The following is a 13591-nucleotide window of genomic DNA, read 5'->3' as shown; positions in this document are numbered from 1 at the left end:
GAATATTAATTTATTCGAAATGCCACAGTCAGTCAAACTTCTTCGAGTAAGAATTGATTTAAGGTTGTCATAAAGTGTAATTACATGCATGATTTGGTGAGTAAAATGTATGATTATATAATCAAAGTTTATTTGTTCCTTTTGTCTTAATAGGAAAAGAGATGTTTTTGGCCCCCTCAATGATTTGTTGTTGCATCTAAAGTGCTTGGCCGAGCCCAGACTAAATTGATGTGTTAAATTATTAGTCTGAATTTATTCATCATAAATTGGGAAATTGAAAAACAGAATCTTGGACTATGAGATTAATTCTAATCTATGTCTAATGTCTATACGATATCTTGTAGAACAAAGGAATAAATGATCATTTATCTTAGGACCAACATCTAGTGAGAGTTTGTAAGTGCCTTTGGAAACTTCTCTTTATTGGGTATTTGAAGTTGTACTTTCAATTCTAGTCAAAGACTTATCTAAGTGGAAAACTGTTAGATGAATGTGTCTAAGGTCCTAACTAAATTGGTATAATGTTGCTGAATAAAAGTAAAGTCTTTTTTGGGTTGCCCACATAAGCAGGAATAGCCTGGATTGATCAAAGGAGAGATATAAATGACTTGTTAATATAGTATATGATTAATATATTAATTAGAAATAGTAATAATTAATTAAGAATTAATTAGAATTAATTTGGAATTAATTTGGGATTAATTAGAATTAACTAAAAGTGCAAGGGGTGAATTATAATTGTTCAATAGTTGAACAAAAGAGGCAATTCTAAAAGCGTCCACGGCACAGACGATTTTGGGAGCCTCTTTAGGTTTTCCAGAAGCCTTTCTTGATGATGAGGAATGGATTTGAATTGGGAATAAATATATTATTTAATTATTCAAATCTGGATATTTCTACAACTTAACTAGACTATAAATAGGACCCGTGGGCATCTAATTTTAGTGGATTCTCATACCTAGAAGGTAGAGAATGAAAAGTCTTCTCTCCCATCTCCTCTTTAATCCTAGGGTTTCTTGAGTTTTGGGTGTGTACCATTAGAGGCGGCCGTACTTTGGAGCTAGTTTTTCAAGGAGGCTACAAAGGGTAATCGATTAGTCTGTTTTGAATCAAGAAAGAGGTATGTGATTCTATTCATGAATTTGATTCATAAGGTCTATACTTTTTGTTTCATAAGTATGTTGCTATTAATTGAGAAAAGACATAAATCTATTTAGGTTGCATGTATCCTTAAGAGTTAAGTGAAATTATCCATGTACAATGTAATTATAACCTAACCCCCCCCCCCCCCCCCAATAGATTTGACTTCCCCATTTTCCTTATGTCATGATGTATGAATGATGAAAGACTTTATCATTAAAACCGAGCTTAAGTCCCAGATTAAGAAGTTGATAATGGCTCATGATAACAAACTAATATTTCTAATTTTCTTTTAATGGATATTCCTAGCATACATAATTGTTGTATGTGCTCATCAATACCTTTTTGATTTTCATATGCAACCAAAATATCATCAACTTATACAAAAAAATATAAAGGTAGTAAAGCCGAACTTAATATGATAAACAAAGAATATTTGGAGAAGTTTTGTTGCTTTTGGTGAAAGTTCATTACTATCTTTTTTCCTCGTTAAAAAATCAATTATTATCTCTTTATTACACTAGAAAAGTATAATTTTTTCCTTCATAATGTTGAAATTATTAAATTCTGTAAATTTTGTGTTGTGGGGGTATTTTCATCATTTTTAAGTATTTTCATTTCATTCCATTATCGTTTTATGCATACCAAACAACATGAATGAATGACTCATTTCATTCCATCCGCGTAAGGACGTAACCAAACATGACAATAGAATGGTAAAGAACCATACCATTACATTGTCTATTTCATTGTGTGGTCCATTCCATTCCCTTTCTATTTCATTATATCCAACCAAACCTACCCTAAGTGTTTAAACTGTAAATATGTACACTAAATTGTGAATAACCATAGGAATTGGTATACTAAACTATGAATAGCCTAAGTTCTACGTGTTTTTTTGGATTTATAAATAATATGAGTTGTATGAATATTGTGAACAGTTTATTTAATTTCATGAATGTTGTACTATAAAGTATGAATGGTGTATAAATTAATGTGTTATACTATGAATGGTGTACAAATTATCATATTAAACTGTCAATGATATCTGAATTGGTGTATTAAACTGAATGAGTATATATCTACCTCTTCTAATAAATGAAACTGAAAAATGACACTTGTCAATTTTTATGAATGTCTCTTTGACATGTGGCATTTTTCTATGATATTTATTATTCCTTTTTTTATGGTAACAAATCAAATTCAATTCAAATTCAAATTTTGAAAATACAAATTCATATCCTAATAACATTATTATGTTTATTTTGCTTAACAAATTAATTCATAATTACTTACAATCGACAATATCTTTGTCTTTTTTTACATTCATTATGTTTTATCCATATATCATCGGATGAGAACCCAACAGATCCCCTCACGAAGGGACTGAGTAGGGTTAAGCATCTCCAGCATGCTCGGAGCATAGGGTTGAAGGATGATATAAGTTTTAGTAGTTAGATAAATTATGAAATTTGTCAAGTGTAATTGACATTTGATGATGAATAAAAGTTGTGTTTATTTATGAGTAAAGTGTTACTATCTTTTGTCAATCGTTTACTATAATTTCTTTTGCATGTTTTGACTTCCAGAATAGTATGTTGTGGTTTCACATATTATTCAAACTTTCCACAATCAGTCATATGTTGGAAGTAGATATGAAGTAAGACTGTCATGAAGTTGGTTGTAGGTGTCAGGATATAAGACAAAACTTCATGAGTGCTCATAAGTTCTGAGTATTGGAATCAACCCATGCTCACTAGAATCACTTCATGGAATTTTATCTCGAGTGATCGTGAGACGGTAATATCATATAAGTCTTCAAACCTAGAGATATGATTTGTTGCCTATGAATTGATTATGCATTGATTGTACGAAAACGCATTGGTAACTCGATGTTATACATTGTGCTTTTGTGTATAATTCAACTAGTAGTAGAACAAACATATGAGTCAAAGTTTATCTATTCCTTCTTGGATTAGAAGTTGATATCTGGGCCCCTCGATGATTTTTTTTTGACCTATGTACCGGGCCCGGTCAGAGCCAAGTTAATGTGTTCAATTAAGTTCTTTGTCAAACAAATTGGGAATCGGGAAACAAACTGTTGGACAATAAGTAAGACGTTGTTCCATGTAATTGTCCGGCTGATATCTAGAACAGAGGATTATATGATCACTTATCTTAAATGGCGTATCAACATCTTCTCAGTTCCGAGAGACCTTGAAAGAGCTACAATTGTCGATCGGCTCCTGAAGTATTGTAGTGATAGTTATTAGACTTATCCAAGTGGGAGACTGTTGGATAAGGTGTCTAAGTCCATAACTATTTCTGGTAAGTACTTGACCTAACTTGACATGGTCCATTTGGGTTGCATGGCACCAATTGGATAAACTAAATAAGAGAAATAACACATATGGTTTATTAATATATTATAAGTTCTAATATATTAATAATATTATTTGATTAGTTTTGATCAAGAATTAATTTAGAATTAATTAAGTTATCAAAAGATAACTAATTAGATATATGGGTAGATTAAGTAAATCTTTCATATCTTATATAGTGGACTAAGATGCTCCATGGATTATCACGTTGGGTTCCACCCATAAGATGCTCCATGGATGCTCCATGGAGTTAACCCATGGATCAAGAAATGAAGAGTCATGGAACATTAGGGTTTACCTAATGCAACACACTATATAAGCAATGTAACTCTCCCTAAAATCGGCTACACTAAGAAATAAGAGGGCTTGGCCGATTTTGCATGTGTTAGAGTATTCTCTCAAGTTTATTCTTTGCATTTGGTGTTGTGTGAAGCATTTAAGGCATCACACTTGAGGTGCTAGGCTCACAAGGTTTCAAGGAACACTTTCAGCAACAAGGTATGTAGTTCTATCTTTTATACAAAGAAAATTGTACCCCATGTATGCTAGATAGGTTCATAACCTTGGAAAACAACTTTGCATGATTATTAGACAAACATAGATCCAAGGTTATTAGGGTTGCATGTACACTTAGGAAGTGTTAGAATGCTCAAAACCCATCAGTGGTATCAGAGCCTAGGCTTGTTTGTTTGTTATTTGTGCAAAATTGTTGAAAAAAGTCGATATTGTGCAATCTGCCTGATGAACTCGCCGAGTCCATGGGGGAATCGCCGAGTTCATGTGTAAATTCATCCTACTCGCCGAGTAGGTTCGTGCACTTGACGAGTAGGAGCCTCAGAATGCAGATTTTCGACTTTTGTTGCCACAAATGGACTAGAAACATTACCCTAAACTGTTTTGGTACTTGAAAACTTGTTTTAGATGGTGTCATCTTCATGCTAATCCATTTACAATGACAATTATCAAAAAATACAAAGTTTTAAGTGTAATTTTTGATTCATGAAAGTGTTCATATTCATGTTCTTGATCTTATGATGTTTAGATGATCATAGGAATTGATTGTAACCTATGTGGTAGATTAATTCATGATCATTATGTGTTTTAATGGAGTCCATAACTTGTCCTCAAGTTATGGAAAACCAAAAGTCACTTTGTTTTTAAAACCATTAAAAGAACACATGGGTTATAAAAATGAAGAGTCTTCATTTTTAATACTCTAATTAACTTATAAGTTACAAGAAATGAAAAGTTTTGAAAGTTTACAAAACTTGCCCTCAAGTTTTGGAACAAGTAAAGTCTTGATTAAAACTTTAGTTCCAACCCTTAGAATTTTAAAATTAAAATTCAACCCTTATACTTATAATATTATGAGTTAATAATAATAATATATATATGTATAAGATCAAAGTCGTCTTACCGCTAGTACGCCTCATTCACGAAGCCAGTCTATAAGGTGGGTATAAGGTTGTTGCCTATAAAATGGCAACTTAATGGGTGTCCACTCTCACCCACTGCTTGCTTGACTGGTGGAGGGTTGTTAGCCGAATGGGTAGGACAAGGAATTATAAATTCTCATTAAAAGTATAATGATAATTATAAAGTAACTAAATGTTTTATTAAATTCCCAATCTTAGTTACTTTAGGAAAAATGTGAATAAGGTGCTAATCCATGAAATTACACTTTACACTTTGTCTAAGTCGTTAACGGAGCGTGTGTGGTTAACCGGCACACTAACTTGAACTTAACAAGGTAGGTAAAGGGTGACTTAATGTTTATCATAGTATCAATGGAGCGTGTGTGGTTAACTGGCACATCGATTGAGGGGTAATACATTAAGGGTACCAAGTAATTTGCATGGTTACTTCACACCTCGTTTTGTGATCCTCGGCATCCCTGTCACAAAACTTGGAGGGCACACTCGAGATTGAAACATGCCTTTGAAAAGTTCATTGAATCTCAAAAAAATCTAGGAGTTTCTAAGAACCAAATTAAATATTTTTTAATATTTCAGCTTTGGTGGAAATTGGTGAATCGTCATTCACCTACCTTTCAAATATGTTATTACTTAGATTACGGCATACCTCTTCTAAGTATAATATATTGTGATTGGGTCCAAGCCTTAATACTACATTTGGGTGTTTTATTAAGGACTATCTCTATTTCTAAACTAAACCTTTCTTCTTTTCAGATGTCTGCAAACACTGCTGCTTCTGGCTCTAATCCTAATGGCTCTTTTTCTCTAATGAAATTGTGTAGGAAAGTCACTTTTGATGGATCAAACTTTAATGAATGGATCAGAAACATCCGACTGATTACCCGCTACGAGGACAAAGAATATGTCCTCGATAAGGAGCTTAAGGAGATTGATGAGATAGTTGCTACTCCTCAAGAGATCGCTGACTTTAGGGCAAATGAAAGGGATGCCACCAAGGTGGCATGCATCATGATGGCCACTATGACAGCCGACCTCCAAAAGTCCTACGAGGACTTCTACCCTTTTGAAATGCACCAAGATTTGATGGAAACATACCATCAAAGTGCAAGACAAGAGAGGTATGAAATCATCTCCTCCATGATAACAACCCGAATGAAGGATGGTGAACCCATCACGGGCCACATGCAGAAAATGCAAAGATTTGTGGACCGCTTGTTGAAGCTTAATGTGAACTTCCCCGATGAGCTAGCAATAGTTATCATTTTGCACTCCTTACCTTCATGTTATGATCAATTCCGCATGACATACCACATGAACAAGGAAGAGGTCACTCTCAGCAAACTTCAAGGACTCTTAAAGACTGTGAAAAGTGGTCTTAAGGGTAAGGCGGTTGTTACTACTCCTACTCCTACCAACTCCGCCCCTGTCTTGGCAATCAGGAAAGGACGAGGGAAGAAGAGAAAGAGTTCTTTGAAGGGTACCAAGGCTAGGACCCTTGATGGCTCTTCTTCAAGTGAAACCAAGAAAGGTTTCATCATTCCTTCTTCTGACCCAAAAGAGGCTGAATGCTTCTATTGCCATGAAAAGTCACATTGGAAGCGAAACTGCCCATAGTACCAGCAAGATGTGAAGGATGGGAAAGTCAAACCCAACCATGCAGGTATTTACACTATCTTATCTAATAACTCACCCCATTCTAACTCATGGGTCCTTGATACCGGTTGTGGTATTCATATCTGTTCTGATCTGCAGGGACTAAGAAGAAGTGAGAATGTGGAGCAAGGAAGAATAAACCTGATCATGGGAAACAGGAAAGCTTCACCTGTCACCAAGATTGGAGCTTATACTTTATAGCTAAGTAGTGGGTTCAGTTTAGATTTGAATAAATGTTGTTATTCGCCAGAAATGGCAAGAAATATTATTTCCTTTCATGCATTGTATAAACAAGGTTTTACCTTTTCATTTGATAATGAAGTTGGTTCGATTAATGCTTTCTTTAATAATATTCTTTATTTTAAAGCATTACCTTGTGATGGTGTGTATGAAACTGTATCTGTGGTTGATAACTTAGGAAATAATGTTTTGTGTATTGATTCTCTTAATAATAATAAGTTGGATAAAGCATCATTACGGCATTGTCGTCTTGGACATATAAGCAAGAAACGCATAGGCCAACTCCAAAAGGATGGAGTCTTGGAGTCATTTGACCTAAAGTCAGATGATAGTTGCGAATCATGCTTACTTGGAAAAATGACAAAGTCACCCTTCACAGGTTCTTGTGAGAGGGGTGAAGGTTTGTTGGATCTTGTACACACGGATGTGTGTGGACCATTCAAACATGCCACAAGGGATGCTAATCGTTATTATTTGACTTTTACTGATGATTACAGTAGATATGGATATGTCTACTTAATCAAGCATAAGTCAGAGACTTTTGAAAGGTTTAAGGAATTTAAACAAGAAGTCGAGAATTAATTGGGCAGGAACATTAAGATGCTTCGATCCGATCGAGGTGGTGAGTATCTTAGTTCAGAGTTCCTGGACTATCTTAAGAAATGTGGGATTGTCTCATAATTGACACCTCCCAGGACACCACAGTTGAATGGTGTGGCTGAGAGGCATAATCGAACCTTGTTGGATATGGTTCGTTCCATGATGAGTAGAGCTTCGCTACCAATCTCATTCTGGGGGTATGCCTTAGAGACTGCCACCCATATTCTTAATCTAGTCCCTACAAAGAAAGTTGCCAAAACTCCTCACGAGATGTGGACTGGTAAAGTACCCAAACTAGACCACATCAAGATTTTGGGTTGCGAGGCTTTTGTGAGGCGCGAGTCTCATGATAAGCTAGAACCCCGAAGCGAGAGGTGTATTTTCATCGGCTACCCACAAAGATCCTTTGGTTACCTCTTCTACAGACCTAGTGATAATGTGGTCTTTGTAGCAAGAAGAGGAGTCTTAAGAGAGAGAGAGAGAGAGAGAGAGAGAGAGAGAGAGAGTTTATAAGCCAAGGAGACAGTGGGAGGCAAATTGACCTTGAAGAACTTCAAGAGTCAAGTGGTGAAGGAACTTCAAACCCTAGCCCTTAACTTGAGGAGGAAACTCCTGTTGAGCCAATAGACGAGTCTGTACCTCTGAGGCGTTCCACGAGAGTTAGGAATGCACCTAAGCATTACTATGGTTTCCATATTACTGTAGAAGGTGAGACACTTATTAGTGATGAGACACTAGTAGGTATGGATGAACCTAACAGCTACGCGGAAGCCATGGCAGGCCATGAGTCTGCTAAATGGAAAGAGGCTATGGATAGCGAGATACAATCCATGTATGACAATCAAGTTTGGAACTTGGTTAAGAATGTACCATGTCGTAAGACTGTAGGGTGCAAATGGATCTTCAAGAAGAAGACCGACATGGATGGTAATGTACACACTTATAAGGCTCGACTGGTTGCAAAGGGCTTCTCTCAAACTCCTAGAGTGGATTATGATGAGACTTTTTCTACAGTAGCCAAGATTAAGTCTATTAGGGTTATGTTAGCCATAGCTGCATTTCATGACTATGAAATATGGCAAATGGATGTCAAAACCGCTTTCCTTAATGGAAAGTTGACTAAAGATGTTTACATGAGTCAGCCAGAAGGTTTTGTCAGTAACGAGTACCCTAATAGAGTGTGTAAGCTTGAGAAATCCATTTATGGATTAAAGCAAGCACCTCGCAGATGGAATCTTTGCTTTGATGAGAAAGTCAAGGAATTTGGCTTTTCTAGGAGTGAAGATGAATCTTGTGTGTATGTCATGGCTAGTGGGAGTATAGTTAGCTTTTTGGTATTGTATGTGGATGACATACTACTTATAGGAAATGACATCCCAACTCTGCAGGAAGTTAAGTCCTGGCTTGGGAAGTGTTTCTCTATGAAGGACCTAGGAGAAGTTGCCTATATTCTAGGGATAAGGATTTTGAGAAACCGGAGTAAAAGACTAATTGGACTTAGTCAAAGTACCTACTTGGACAAGGTGTTGAAGAGATTCAGCATGCAGAACTCCAAGAAAGAAGAGTTACCCATCCAGAGTAACGCCAGATTGAGTAAGACAAAAAGCCCTAGTACTGAAGCTGAGATAGCAGAAATGAGTCGAGTGCCTTATATTTCGGCAGTAGGCTCGATCATGTATGCTATGACTTGTACTCAACCTGATGTAGCCTTTGCCTTCAGCATGGTTAGCAGGTATCAGGGGAACCCTGGCAAGGCTCACTGGACTGCGGTAAAGAATATCCTCAAGTACCTATGGAGGACTAAGGACTGGGTTCTTACCCTCGGTAGGAGTGATGACTTGAGAGTTGTAGGGTATTGTGATGTTGGTTTCCAGACTGATAGGGATAATTTCCGCTCTCAGTCGGGCTGGGTCTTCACCCTAAATTATGCTTTTGTGTATAATTCAACTAGTAGTAGAACAAACATATGAGTCAAAGTTTATCTATTCCTTATTGGATTAGAAGTTGATATCTGGGCCCCTCGATGATTTTGTTTTGACCTATGTACCTGGCCCGGTCAGAACCAAGTTGATGTGTTCAATTAAGTTCTTTGTCAAACAAATTGGGAATCGGGAAACAAACTGCTAGACAATAAGTAAGATGTTGTTCCATGTAATTGTCCAGCTTATATCTAGAACAGAGGATTATATGATCACTTATCTTAAATGGCGTATCAACATCTTCTCAGTTTCGAGAGACCTTGAAAGAGCTATGATTGCCGATCGGCTCCTGAAGTATTGTAGTGATAGTTATTAGACTTATCCAAGTGGGAGACTGTTGGATAAGGTGTCTAAGTCCATAACTATTTCTGGTAAGTACTTGACCCGACCCGACATGGTCCATTTGGGTTTCATGGAACCATGCAATTGGATAAACTAAATGAGAGAAATAACACATATGATTTATTAATATATTATAAGTTTTAATATATTAATAATATTATTTAATTAGTTTTGATCAAGAATTAATTTAGAATTAATTAAGTGATCAAAAGATAACTAATTAGATATATGGGTAGATTAAGTAAATCTTCCATATCTTATATAGTGGACTAAGATGCTCCATGGATTATCAAGTTGGGTTCTACCCATAAGATGCTCCATGGATGCTCCATGGAGTTAACCCATGGATCAAGAAATGAAGAGTCATGGAACATTAGGGTTTACCTAATGCAACACACTATATAAGCAATGTAACTCTCCCCAAAATCGGCTACACTAAGAAATAAGAGGGCTTGGCCGATTTTGCATGTGTTAGAGTATTCTCTCAAGTTTATTCTTTGCATTTGGTGTTGTGTGAAGCATTTGAGGCATCACACTTGAGATGCTAGGCTCACAAGGTTTCAAGGAACACTTTCAACAACAAGGTATGTAGTTCTATCTTTTATACAAAGAAAATTGTACCCCATGTATGCTAGATAGGTTCATAACCTTGGAAAACAACTTTGCATGATTATTAGACAAACATAGATCCAAGGTTATTAGGGTTGCATGTACATTTAGAAAGTGTTAGAATGCTCAAAACCCATCAATTTACATATGAATCACTACACATTTATAGACATAAAATACATTTTTGTCATCAAGAAACGAAAAAAATAGATAAAATTATAGTTGTTGTACAAAATGGACATTTTTTAAGATTACAAGTAAATCACAAGTGAATCACATGTGGATTACATGTGATTCATATGTAAATTACATGCTATTTAAATGTGAATCGCATGTAATTCACATGTGATTCACTTGTGATTTACTTGAAAATCTTTTAAAAATTAATTCTAATAACAACGACAATTTTATCCATTTTTTTCATTTCTTGATGAGAAAAATGTATTTCATGTCTAAAGGTTAGATGTTTTAAAAACATCATAAAGCAAATAAAAATAAAAAACCTTTAATAGACTAGGAATTTCATGCAAAAACCTCCCATCAAGAATAGTTAGCCCTTTTCCTAGAGCTGAAATCTCTATAACTAAAATAAAGCACAACTTTATCTATGTCATAAAGAGGAATTGCTTATTCCATGATAAGGAGTGAAAATTAACAAATGGAAGGAATAACATTCCTTTAAGAATCATCTATTCCATTCCATCATGCAAAACAAAAAAGTTTTTTTCATTCCATTCCATCCTTTCCTAATTCCATCATATTAAACACTACCCCAATGTTTTTGAATTTCAAGATTAATCTTCTACTTTTCAGATACATGTGATTTCTAACAAATAATAAAATTCTGACATATAAAAATAGAACTACACGTTTTGCAAGTGGAAAGTTACCTCACGAGATTCTTCAGTGAGTGTCGTATACTTAGATTTTAGTATGCTGACTTGAGCAGTCAAATCATTTAGCATCTAGATTGTATCACAGAGTATATTTGCCTTGCTAAATTTAGTTCTACCAAGATCTGTTCAAAGTTTACAACATTTTATCATTAAACTTACAATATAGCCAAGAACATAAACACAATAAAAATCAAGAATTGGCACCATTGTTTTTGGTAAAACAGAGAAAATAAGCAATCCTATCCACCCCAGGATGAGCGATGAACTAGAAACCAATATATCTGAAGTGAATAAGAAGGTAAATAATTTGTTGGCTTAAACTAACAACTAAAAAAAGAAAACCAACCTATCTTCATTGGAACTTGAATTCTTGTTTCCAAAGACAAGCACAACAACTCCCTTTACATGTATAAGCTCATTGTCAGGCATGAAAACATTTAAAATGGGCAGGAAAACATTCAAACAAAATAAATATGCAACACAACATCAAGAGGAACAATCTGGTGAGTCACGGTGCTAGGAGGAAGGATTTACCTTAATTTTGTGCATCCAATTGAAATATGTGGAGATTGTTGTAGAAATCGATGATGATTATGGTCAATCATCAATCTACACGATCCAAACGGAAAATTAGGGAGGATTGTGGGATCGAGATTGATACTGAGAGATGGTAAATCCATCGAGACGTGAATCAATCGTCGTGATAACGAAGAGATACGAATTGTAACACTCCAATTCAAGTATTACTCTTTAGACCCTTGAGAAAGACAAGATGGCATAAAAGGTCCCTTAGTACACGGGGCGTAACCTAGGAGTACGCTTATCGTACTTAGGATGCATGATTGCAGAAGGTGGTCGCGTACGCAGGGCGTACCCATAAGTACATGGGGCGTACACGACAGAGGGCTAAAACCCTCATTCTCAGACTTAACACCTATTTAAACACCCTTAACCTCTTGAACCAAACCCTAGTCAGCCTCCATAGTCTTATTTCTCCCTTTTACACCACAGATACCTTGTGAGAGTGTTTTTGAGCTTAAGGAGTGTACTTGGTGGCCATTTTAGTGTCTATTCAAGAAGAAGGAGTCGTTAAGCAAGCTTGTAGTAGCATTGGATTTCAAGAACCTACATCTAGTTCACATTGAAGAGCTTCTGGAGGTATAAAGCTTTGATCTTGCCATCTTATTCATTAGATCAAGCTAGGATTTTCTACTTTTTCCCTTTAGTTGGTTTTGGACCTTCTCTTGAGAGTTGAGCAACTCCAGAGGCTGAAATGGTTAGATATGAACTTTGTGAGCATGCTAGATGCATACAGGTGCTAGCTTGAAGAGTATCTAGACTCCATGCATGAGTTTGAAGCGCTCTATGAAGTCTTAATGTGAAGAATGATGCTTTTAAGTCCCATATAGAATGCAAGGGCATAAAGTTTCCAACTTTATGCCCTAGGACATCTTAATGAGATCAGATCTGATATTGGACGTTAGAACATCTAGTATTAAGCACTCAATGGAAGAAAATGCTTAATCTGTTTATACGATGGCGTAAGTTAGAGTACGTCACACGTACAGCTCAGCGACTCAGTACACTGCGTGTACAAGGGTGGTACTCAAGGTGTATGCACCTCATATGGGCTCAGACTTGTTTTGGTCTTGTAATCTTTAGGGCCTTAATTAGTCATTGGGCCTGGTCATGTTTTGAGTTAGTGGGCCAGTTTATCTGCATTGGACCATAGATACTATGATTAGGCTTTATTGGTCCATGACGCCAATTAGTGATTTTGGACATGGATTTTGGGCACATTAGCAAAGGAGGACTTTTTAGTCCAATGTGAAAGGACTTGGGATTTGAGTACTTCAATTGGATTGTGTTTAGTCCTAATCTTTGGTAATTGTATTATTTTTCAGCACCGGTGGTTACGGACTGTTATAAGAGCAGCTTTTGGATTCAGCAGACAAAGGTGAGTCTTCTCACCACACCAACGGGTCTAAGGCACCAAGGTCGGCCCATTTTAGGATATGTGGATTTTCGATTGATTATGCGTTATTTTAGTATGACATTTGCATGGAAGACCCCGGGGGGTTCCCTTGGTAGTAGACTAAGACCGTGTGGGGGTTCCCGTAGCCTTTGGTATAAGACCTTGGAGGGTTTCCATGGCATCCTAGTATATTTGCATGTTTAGTTGTATGATATTTTCTTGGTAGTGAAGACCATGTGGGGGTTCCCATGGCAGGTCGCTAAGACCACGTGGGGGTTCCAGTGGCACTAGGTGTAAGACCCTGGAGGGTTTCCATGGCTTCCTTATATGTTGTATACAA

Source organism: Lactuca sativa, chromosome 7, assembly GCF_002870075.4.
Source record: "Lactuca sativa cultivar Salinas chromosome 7, Lsat_Salinas_v11, whole genome shotgun sequence".
In the NCBI taxonomy this organism is placed as follows: Eukaryota; Viridiplantae; Streptophyta; class Magnoliopsida; order Asterales; family Asteraceae; genus Lactuca; species Lactuca sativa.
The sequence above is the reverse complement of the archived record's forward strand: the minus strand, read 5'-3'. Positions refer to the sequence as shown.